The 10629-nt window shown below is 50.2% G+C and overlaps 1 protein-coding gene across 2 annotated transcripts in view; it reads left to right on the forward strand.

The window, feature by feature from the left end:
- Positions 1 to 10629, forward strand: part of LOC138979440 (oxidation resistance protein 1-like) — a 126541-nt gene that overhangs the window by 106859 nt on the left and 9053 nt on the right. The gene's annotated exons all lie outside the window — the stretch shown is intronic.

Consider the following 10629-nt stretch of genomic DNA (forward strand, 5'->3'; position numbering starts at 1 on the left):
TTGCAATTCAATCCAAAGCTCAGCGCCAGTGAGACTGGTCGCATTTGATGTACGCTCCGGCTGTTTCAGCCGTTTTTGACTTAGTCTTTTGACTTTGTTGTTCCTCTTGGTATCTTCTTGCATCTGGACTTCTCTACTACTGTTGAGGTGAGATCGTTCTTGTTTTTTCTTGATTTTGGCAGCGTTGTTGGCCGCATTTTGGACTTGAGAAAATTTTTTCTTTTCTGCAAAATTTTTTCGTGAGTCTTTGTTGTGTCATGGCCGACAATGCTAAGAAGAGGTGTACGCCTAAAAAGGTAGCTGCTGCGCCCACTTCTTCTAAAGAATCTTCTAGGAAGACTAAACAATCCGTTTCTGGTGAAGATACTCTTGCAAAAAAATCTTTTGATGTGTTTGTTGATTTGCCCGCTAAGCCGGTAGACAAGACAGCGGCCATTTTGTCGGCGAAGCCGGTTGACAAGACCGCGCACGTGAATAAACCTGCTAAGGGGGATTCTCCCCCTGAGGTGCCGGGGTTGGCATCTGCTGATGTTGCTGCTTTGTTGTTATCTCTTAGTTCACAGGTGTCTACTTTAGCGGCCGAGATTACTTCGACGAGAGCGGAGCTTCGCTCTCTTCCCTCGGGTGTGGCCGGCGTCTCTTCGCTTGCCAGCGTTCGTGCGTCTCCTGCCACTACAGTCACGAGAGCGGAGGTGCATGCCTCTCAGGATGATGAGATTGTGCCGTGTCCGCTTTTGGGTTCGCATTCCGGCGTTCCTTCTCGTTCACAAGGTATGTCTGCTGAGTTAGTAACCGGCCAAAACTCGGCACGTGGTCAGGAGCGAGTAGCCTCAGGCGCATGGCGGCCGGGCGAAAGTTCTTATCTCTCGGCTGACTCAACCCGCTTTGGCGGCCTTTCAGTGGGGAGTAAGAGCCCTGGTACACGTAAGGAAGTTCCACTGCACTCTGCTCAGTCTGGGGACGGGGGCGAGTGTGTGTGGCTTCCGACCCCGCCCTCTGGGCGGGGGGTAGACAGTAAAGCTGGTTCTCTGCTGGACGATGGTAGTCAGTACGGGGATCAGCTTCAGGATTGCGCAGAGGCGCAAGACGACTGTTTTGATGACGACGCTTCCGGTCAGGCGGAGGGCGTTGGATTCAATTTGCCGCGTAAGCTGTCTTCGGCTGTGGCCCTGGCTGCTACTACGGCATCTAAGTATTTTGAGGAAGCAGTGGTGGAGTGCAACTCTCAGTTGGTACCTCCACCGTCTGCGCTGGGAGACTTTCGGAGTGCTAAGGACGCTAGGTGTTCGCTCCGTTTCCGTGAGTCTCCTGCGGTGGCGTTTGAGATGGCTACGGTCTTGGCGACTTCGCGCTATCAGACGCTGTCCCAGTCCGCTATGGTGCCGCTGTTGTCACAGCATGGGGTTGCCCCTGATTCGGCTTTGCCGTACCTGGCTCAAGCAGGGCGGCAGGTTCCTGGTTCTGCTGTTCGGAACTTCAAGCTTGCTTCTCGGCCTATCAGCTTGGTTGAGTCTTTTTCCTTGCCTAAGGCCGTGCTGCCGGTGACTCCGGAGCTGGCCTCCTTGAGAGAGGATGGGTATAGCAAAGACAGATCGGTCCCCTATTCAGAAGCTTCCCTGTTGTCTCTGGAAGAAACAGGGAGGTCTCTCCTGGAACTAGCCTCGGTTTCAGAATCGCTTCAGCGATCATTGTCTCGGTCTATTGCTACCTCTCTGGAACCTTTTGAATTCCGCTTTGATGCCTCGGCAGAGGATGTGACGACTCTTTTGGCTACTTTGGGCAAAGTCACGCAGGAACAAATGCATTTGTCAGCCAGGCTTTACACACATGCAGTTCTCTCCCGCAGAGCGGCCTTTCTTGCTGGCTCCAAGATTAGGGATAAAGGTACGATAGAGACTCTCAGACTTTCTCCGTTTACGGAAGGGTCTCTTTTGGGCCGGGCGTCGTTTGACGCGCTGGAAAAAGAGACTCATGACGCTAGGGACTTGGCTATTGCTCGTATCGCGCATCAGGGTTTTTCTAAGTCGCAGAGCAAGCCACAGACTCAGGGCAAGACGCAGACTCAGGGCAAGACGCAGACTCCTTCCTTTGGGGGAGGCAAGGCGCAGAGTCAGAGCTCCTCTTCACGAGGCAGGGGGCGTGGTGCCCCTTATCAGAAGAGGGGTTCATTTGGTGGTTCTCGGGGGTCGGGGCGTAAGCCCAACCCCCAATGATGTCTTCCCGAGCTTTTGATCCCGTTGGCCCCCACCTTTGTGGTGGCGGGCGGCCCCTCCAGGGCCATCGCTACCTGGACACATTTGGTGTCCAGCGAGTGGATCGTGGGGATTATTCGTTCGGGATTTCGTCTTCTTTGGGCGGAGGGAAAGGCTCCTCTGTCCAGAATTCCGCCGCCTTTTCGGTTCCCGAGAGACCCGGAGGCCAAGGCTGCCGTACAGGGGGAAGTGGCATCCCTTCTGTTGAAAGGGGCTATCGAGGAGGTGCTCGATCAGGGGTCTCCGGGTTTTTACGGGAGATTGTTTGTGGTCCCCAAGGCTTCGGGGACATGGAGACCTGTCCTAGACTTGTCAACTTTGAACAAGTTCCTGCGTGTGGTGAAATTCACCATGGAGACTCCGGCCTCAGTGAGAGAGGCTTTGTGGCCAGGAGACTGGGTCACGTCTGTGGATCTGACCGACGCTTATTTTCATGTGCTCATGCACCCGTCAGACAAGAAATGGCTTCGGTTCCGTTGGGGGGAGAAAATTTTCCAGTTTCGAGCGCTCCCTTTCGGGCTTTCGCTCGCCCCCTGGATTTTTACAATGGTCATTCGTCAACTCTGTGCCCTTGTGAGGCAGGAGGGGGTGCGTCTGAGAGCCTACTTGGACGACTGGCTGATTTTGCACCAGGACCAGGTTCTTTGCAGCAGGCACACACAGAGAGTGCTCAGTCTGGCATTTCAGCTCGGTTTCACGGTCAATCGGGTGAAGTCGGAGTTGGATCCGTCACAGGATTTCTCGTATCTGGGGATGCAGTTCAATACTCTGGATTGGTCGGTTCGTCCGTCGCAAAAGAGAGTGGACAAGTTGCAGGCTTCTATCCGCTCTCTTTACGGAGAGAATCTGTCCACGGCCCGGGAGTTGTACTCTCTGTTGGGTCAGATGGAGTCCATGGCGCCTCTTGTTCCTCTAGGCAGAGTGCACAAACGGCCGTTTCAGGCAGCTCTGCAGGCGCTATGGGACCAAACTTCGCAAGATTGGAATGCTCAGATCGAATTGGGGTCTTGGTTCAGCCGGACCACAAGTGTTTGGCTTCTCCCCTGGGTGTCACAGGGCGTTCCTATTGTTCCTCCGCCTCCTCAGAACAATCTGTTCACGGACGCCTCCCTGTCGGGCTGGGGGGCTCATCTTGCAGATCAGACAGCGTCCGGTGTGTGGAACGTCAGTCAGGCCTCTTGGCACATAAACGTTCTGGAGCTAGAGGCAGTAGCACTGGGCCTTCGGGCGTTTCTTCCTCTGTTGGAAGACAGTCATGTCAAGGTTCACACCGACAACATGACTGTGGCGGCTTACTTAAACCGTCAAGGGGGCACTCGCTCTCAGGTCCTCTCGGACAGCGCGTGTCGCTTGCTGACATGGTGCAGTTTGCACAACATTCTCCTGTCAGCGGTCTATCTGAAAGGCACTCTCAATGTCTTGGCCGATGCTCTCAGCAGAGGGAACAAGATCTTACACTCGGAGTGGACTCTCTCCCACCAGGCTCTGGAGCGCCTTTGGGCGCAAGTAAGCAAGCCTCCCATCGACTTGTTTGCGACGAGATACTCGACTCGTCTCCCTCTTTTCGTGTCTCCGTTTCCCGACCCTCAAGCTTGGGGGGTCAATGCTCTGGAGATGGACTGGACAAATCTGCAGGCTTATGCGTTCCCACCGTTTTGCCTTCTCGGCAAGGTGATAAGAAAAGCAGAACTAGAAGGGCCGGCGTTGGTGTTGGTGGCCCCTCTTTGGCCCAGCCAGCATTGGTATCCCGATCTGGTTCGCATGGCGGTTCGTCCGCCCATTCCTCTCGGGGTTCGAAAGGGCGATCTGTTGCAGCCCAGGTCGGGCATTCCGCACCAGAATCCTCAGGCCTTGCAGCTACACGGATGGATTCTGTCCGAGGCTCTCTGCTTCGGGCGGGTGCCACAGCTTCGACTTTGAAATTGGTTCAGCAGGCTCACAGGGATTCGACCAAGTCTGTATATGCTTCGCATTGGTCTTCCTGGTCCAAATGGTGTTTGGAGAACGGCGTCGATCCTCTGGCTCCGAGATCGATGCACGTAGCTAATCATTTATCCTGGTTGGCGGAACAGGGCGGTTCTCCTTCCTCTTTGCGCGTAAGAAGGTCAGCTATTTCCTCTACGCTTAGACAGCTTGGCCATAGAATCACTTTAAGTGGCGTGATAGCGAGTGTAATCAAGGGCGCCTCTCTTGATTTAGCTCGGTCAAAGGTACAGCTCCCGGCGTGGGACCTGTTTTTAGTTCTTCGTTTTTTGGCTTCGGATGATTTTGAACCTCTTCATTTAGCCAGTTTGGCTAACCTTACGAAGAAAACTTTATTTCTTGTTTTGCTCGCGACTGCTAGGCGCGGCAGCGAAGTGCACGCTCTCTCGGGTTTGGCAAAAGATATTGCCTTAGAGAAAGATGGATCTTTTACTTTGAAATTTCGTCCGGATTTTTTAGCTAAAAACCAAAAACCTGGTCAGTTATCTCCTTGTATTCGTGTTCCCCCCTTGAGCAGCGTTCTGGCTCCGGGGGATCCTGATGTTTGTAATTGTCCGGTAAGGGCCCTCAGCAGCTACCTGGCTAGGACTCTACCGATTCGCTCGAAAACTCAAAAGTTGTTGTTCATCTCACTCAACACGGTGAGAGGGAAGGATATTTCGAAGATCACTCTGACTAAATGGGTTTCAAGCACCATTAGGCAGGCTTACGTTTGGTGGCAAAGCCAGTCTGGCGATGTCAGAGCCGTGTTACCTCTTACTTCGTCCCGGACACATGAAGCGAGAGCTTGGGCGTCTTCCTTAGCGGTGCTTCGTTCTGGACGCCTCTCTGAAGATCTTGCGGCTGCGTACTGGCGGTCGGAAGACATTTTCATTCACTTTTACCTGAGGGATGTACAGTAGTCCCTTCCATTTCCGGCCCTTTCGTGGGCGTGAACCTGCCTGGAGCGGCCAGCTTTCCCATGACTAATGAGTTTTCCTTCTATAATTGACTCTTAATGGCCGTTAACCTGTCTGACGCGGTCAACGGTCACTGATTTTTGCCCTGAGGTGCCCCTCTTACTCGACAGGAGCGGCCACTTAACGGCCACTTGTCACTTTCGCGGGCGAGCGCCTGTGGCTCTCCCCGCCCACCCACCTCCCACCTGCTATCTGGCCGTTAGAAATCAGCACCTGTCCACTTTCTATAACTGTTAACACATGTATCGCCTGTTAATAAAGCTGACGAGTCAAACTCAAGATTGTTTTTGTTTACATTGGAGTGTGAGCGATCGCTGCGTGTTTGTGTTTGTTTGTTTCGTGAATGAAGACGTGAGTGATTGTTGAGTGATTATTTGAAGCCTTTGCAAGCCCGTCAAGAATTTGTTCAGTCAGTCAGTCAGTCTTTCAGAATGGCAACACAAACTCCAACAAAGAAAAAGACTGGTGCTGACTTTAGAGCAAAGAGTGAAGGTTATTAAGGCAGCAGAGAATACTTACGCATGCGCAAACTGTAAATACAGACATGCGCATACATGTACATTTACGGTAGTCACTTCCGGATCGATCACAGCTGATGTGAGTTTGAAACACTTGTTTATCTGACACTCAAATAATATATAACAAGGAACTTAGTCGATAAATATCGACAGGGGGCCGACAAATGGTTTAAATGGGAAATGTGTGTATATGGGTGTGGGTTTGAAACAAACAAACAAACCAACCCATGTGAACCCCGGGCCGCAGGCCTTCGATGTAGTGATTGAAAAAAAAGGATGTTCTCAAATGGTTCAATTCTCATTTGGTCTGATTCTCAAATGGTACCGGTATACTCCCCCCCCCCCTGGCCGCAGGCCTAGGAGTAAAATTTTTATAGACACTGACCTTCTTCCCAGGGGTCATTGACCCAGTTTTAGCTATGAGAGGTGGTTCGCCCAGAGGCTGTAGAGTATACTGGGGCGGTCTCTTTGATGTCTTGAGAGGAAACTTGGCCAGGGTAGTACATGCACCAGAACTGGTGGACACCAAGGACAAACATGAAATCGAAGCAGTTTGCTTTCAGAGAGAACGGTCGTCAGCAACTCAAACTTCTCTGTTTTCTTTTTTTTTTTAAATCTGACTTTCTTTGTGGCCCCCTGACTCCGCCCCCCTCCCTCTGTAAGGACCCCCCTCCACAAGGACCGATTTTTGTCAACATTTTAAAGGTCGCTAGAGAGGGGTTCCACTGTATGACCTAACCGCTACTGGCAGACGGCCTCAATCTTCACGCGCAAAGACGAGATTAATAGGTGCTCGGTTTTGGTATTTTGAATTACATTACATTAAACCTTTGTTGGGTTTCATGGTCATGGCAACAGCCATAATAATATTACATGATGTATAATATCATATTTCAGCATATGTGAATTACATGTCATCATACTAAACTGTCATACATTTTTATTCCTACATTATTCTGATTGATCACAACCAAACCTACTATCATTGGACACATCCAAATGCAAGCGCCTGTTCTTGACAATTTCTCTCTGATCTAAATATAAAATCAGTGCAATTTCCTGGGTCGGGCTTTGCCACAGACACTCACGGTTTGGCCTGTAGGTAAAATGTACAATGTATTTTCTGATTTGTGCACAAAAGCTTTTTTTCTTTTTTCTTTTTTTTAACATAACAATGTTTAATGTCACTGTATGTTTAAAAGACCATGGTCATATTTGTAAAAAAAATGTTAAATTAGAAAATAAATAACATTTTGGTTCATGATTTTTCCTACACCTGTGCTAAAAATAAGAAATAAAAATGTCGGGTATATAAGTCACTCAAATACAGCTAGGTATGAATGGCTCGGTTTGAGTTTGTTGCAGTTGACCCTGCACAATGCGACATATCATGTTTTTGTTGAACAATTTTGACGTCACCCCTCCCATAGGGTGACGTATTTCACAACTTCCTGTGTTACACAAACTCTGTGATGACCAATTTTGACGTCACCCCTCCCATAGGGTGACGGATTTCACAACTTTCTACAGATGAACAATTTTGACGTCACCCCTCCCATAGGGTGACGGATGTCACAACTTCCTGTGTACACAAACTGATGACGTATTTCACAACAAAATGGCGCTGCCCATGGTCAACCTCGAAACTATCCGTATAGAATGGGGGCGTCCTCGCCCCCATAATAATCCAAACAACACACATAGAAACATACGAAACAATAGCTTAGCCAGGACGATCGAGTTAAACACGCAAATAATTAAGATGTATAAACAAAAGCAAAACTAACAGAGACAATGAATCGGCGGCTCGTGGATGATCGCTTTCTTTTCTTCATGAAAACTTGATCGTGTTTTTGGGGTTTTTTTGGAGGAGGAGGGGGCCTGTAATGAACGGCCACCTGATATTTGCGGTCACCTTTGCAATGACTAATGGGTGACCGGATATGGCAGGTACTACTGTAGCCTCAAGTCGTCAGGACGGCAGTTCAGCTTTGCCGTCCTTGGTGGCTGCAGGGCAGGTTCTACATTCTTAACGTGGTGAGTACCCGCCACCTATAGTAGCAATCTGCTATATGTGAGTTGGGTAAGATATGTAATTTAATCAAAAATTTTAGTAATAAATTTTCATTTGATTAATATACTTACCCAACTCACATCGTTTATTCCCTCCCGCCTCCCCGCTGTGGTGGGTGTTTGGGTCTAAAAAAAGGTGTGAGTTGGGCTTCGCTTTAGATTGAATTGCAAATGGCGGTGTATGCGCGCGCATACGGAAGGCAGTCTCGTTTCCGGGCTGGCTTAGACACCCTTACGGGTCTCATGTCACTCTTTTTTTAGAGGCGCCTTCCTTGTTACCAAGGGGACGCGTACAGCGTTACCAGCACTGAACTAGAGTTAATTGCTATATGTGAGTTGGGTAAGTATATTAATCAAATGAAAATTTATTACTAAAATTTTTGATTCTTACTCCGAATCACATTAGCATTGAGTCACCTGAGATGCTTATCACTGAAAAACGCTTACCCGGCTAAAAATTTTAAAGGGAAGCAACCCCATCACCAAAACGAAAGTGAAAGTAGCTTGGTAATGGGCCAGCACACTGGGAGTAACCTCCCATACGGGTGTGTGCCACGTCACTTCCTCTAGGATCACGTGCCTATTCTCATACGTCTTTTTCACCTCGGAGAGGACGGTTCACTTTTTGACGCTCTGTGGCTGATCTTGTGTGTTTGAGTGACACCCGCCGGCCACGTTACCCAGCTTTTCTGCTCGCCTTGCCTTCAGTTTGGTGAGCTCGTTCCCGTTTGTTGTTGGTTGTTTGCGCTGTTTTCGTTACTGTACGTTGTCCGTTTTTTGCGGACTTGTGTGTCAGTGACTTGCCTGTTTCGCCATTTTGTTGTGTGAGTTAGTTAGCTAGCTCGTATGACTTTGCTCGTAGCTCTGCGTGCCCCTTTCTGTGTTGGGCAAGTGTAGCTATAGTATTTTGTTGACGCGAAAGTGTGTGTGTTTACTGTGTTTTCAGTCGTTTAGACTTACGTTTCAGTACATTTTTTTTCGCGTTGCCACGTGTTGTTGACCGGCGTGTCAGTGACTTGCGTGTTTCGCCATTTTGTTGTGTGAGTTAGTTTTCTGGCTCGTGTGACTTTGTTTGTAGCTCTACGTGCCTCTGTTTTTGTGGGGCAAGTTTAGCTATCGTATTTTGTCGACGCGAAAGAGTGTGTGTTTACTGTGTTTTCAGTCGTTTAGACTTACGTGTCAGTAAATTTTTTCGCGTTGCCACGTGTTGTTGACTTGTGTGTCAGTTACTTGCGTGTTTCGCCATTTTGTTGTGTGAGTTAGTTTACTAGCTCGTGTGACTTTGTTTGTAGCTCTACGTGCCTCTGTTTTTGTTAGGCAAGTGTAGCTATCGTAATTTGTTGACGCGAAAGTGTGTGTTTTTACTGAGTTTTCAGTCGTTTAGACTTACGTTCAGTAAAATGTTTTCGTGTTGTTTACATGGATTTGACAGCATGTCTGATTCAGACAAGCGCTGTGGCAAGTCGGACCCCAAGGGGAAATTTAAGCCTTAGGCTTCTTCTTAAGCAGTTTTACTTGTACAGACCAAGAACGTAGCACTTTGTTGTCTGTACCTATTTCGGCGCCTTGCGCTGTTACTACTTCTGCTATCTTTTGCGGCGCCTAGCGCTACTGTTACGTCTGCTCCGGTTCTCTACTACGGAGACTTTGTCCTCGTTGTTAGCACCTGTGCAGGGTGCGTTGGTTCCTTTCTGTTTTAGACACTGGTTCCGGAAATCCGCAGCTTGGTGCAGGCAGAGTTCCAGCGTTCCGTCGCCAGTTGTTTGGCGTTTCCGGCATCTGGCAGTGACGTCCGGGCGTTGGCTTCCGTGTCTTTGCCTTCCATTTCCGGTTTGGAGCAGCGTCCTCCCTCTTCAGCTGCGGCTGGTAAGCAGAGCTGGTCCGATAGCCCTCGTGAGGCGCCTGGACGTTCTCTCTCGGGAGACAGCTCTTTCGCTTCGGGTCACGACCGATACCATGCTGATCTTTCATTTCCGGCGATAACCTACGAGGCCCCGGATTTGATCGAACAGCGGTGGCAGTCGGTTTCGGCTGCCGCATTTCCGGCACTTGCCGGAAGTGATGATCCGTCCGCTCCGGCACGCTACGGCGGTCGCGGCAGGATGGAGTATTCACTGACTTCCGGTCCTTCCGGATCGCGAAGTCAACCAGTGCAGCCTTCGTTTCCGCATTGCGCGGTTCCGTCGGCTACACTACCGGCTCTCGCCGGAAGTGATGATCCGTCCACGCAGGCACGCTACGGCGGCTGCGGCAGGATGGAGTATTCACTGACTTCCGGTCCTTCCGGATCACGAAGTCAACCAGTGCAGCCTTCACTTCCGCATTGCGCGGTTTCCGACGGCTACACTTCCGGTTTCGGCCGGACACGCTGCTTCCTCTTCTGGTGCTTCCTTCCGGATACCAGTGGGTGGATTCCAGCGTACGCCTTCTGGCCTGTTAGTGCCTAGGCTTGAGCAGGCATCACTCCACTCTGATGGGGGAGTGACGTCAGCTCATCCAGCTCCGGTTTTTCCGGATAGTCGTCCTGCCTACCCTTTACCTTCACAAGGTTCTGGGCTGCAGGATGATGTTCGTGCACAGGCATTTCCGGTTTCCGGTTTGCCTGGGCATGCTTCTGCTTCCGGAACTGGTGTTTTTGGTTTCAGTGCAGCCTTCGCTTCCGCATTGCGCGGTTCTGTCGGCTGCACTACCGGCACTCGCCGGAGGTGATGATCCGTCCACGCAGGCACGCTACGGCGGCTGCGGCAGTATGGAGTTTTCACTGACTTCTGGTCCTTCCGGATCACGAAGTCAACCAGTGCAGCCTTCAATTCCGCATTGCGCGGTTTCGTCGACTACACTTCC

This window comes from Littorina saxatilis, linkage group LG11 (assembly GCF_037325665.1).
Source record: "Littorina saxatilis isolate snail1 linkage group LG11, US_GU_Lsax_2.0, whole genome shotgun sequence".
Classification (NCBI taxonomy): domain Eukaryota; kingdom Metazoa; phylum Mollusca; class Gastropoda; order Littorinimorpha; family Littorinidae; genus Littorina; species Littorina saxatilis.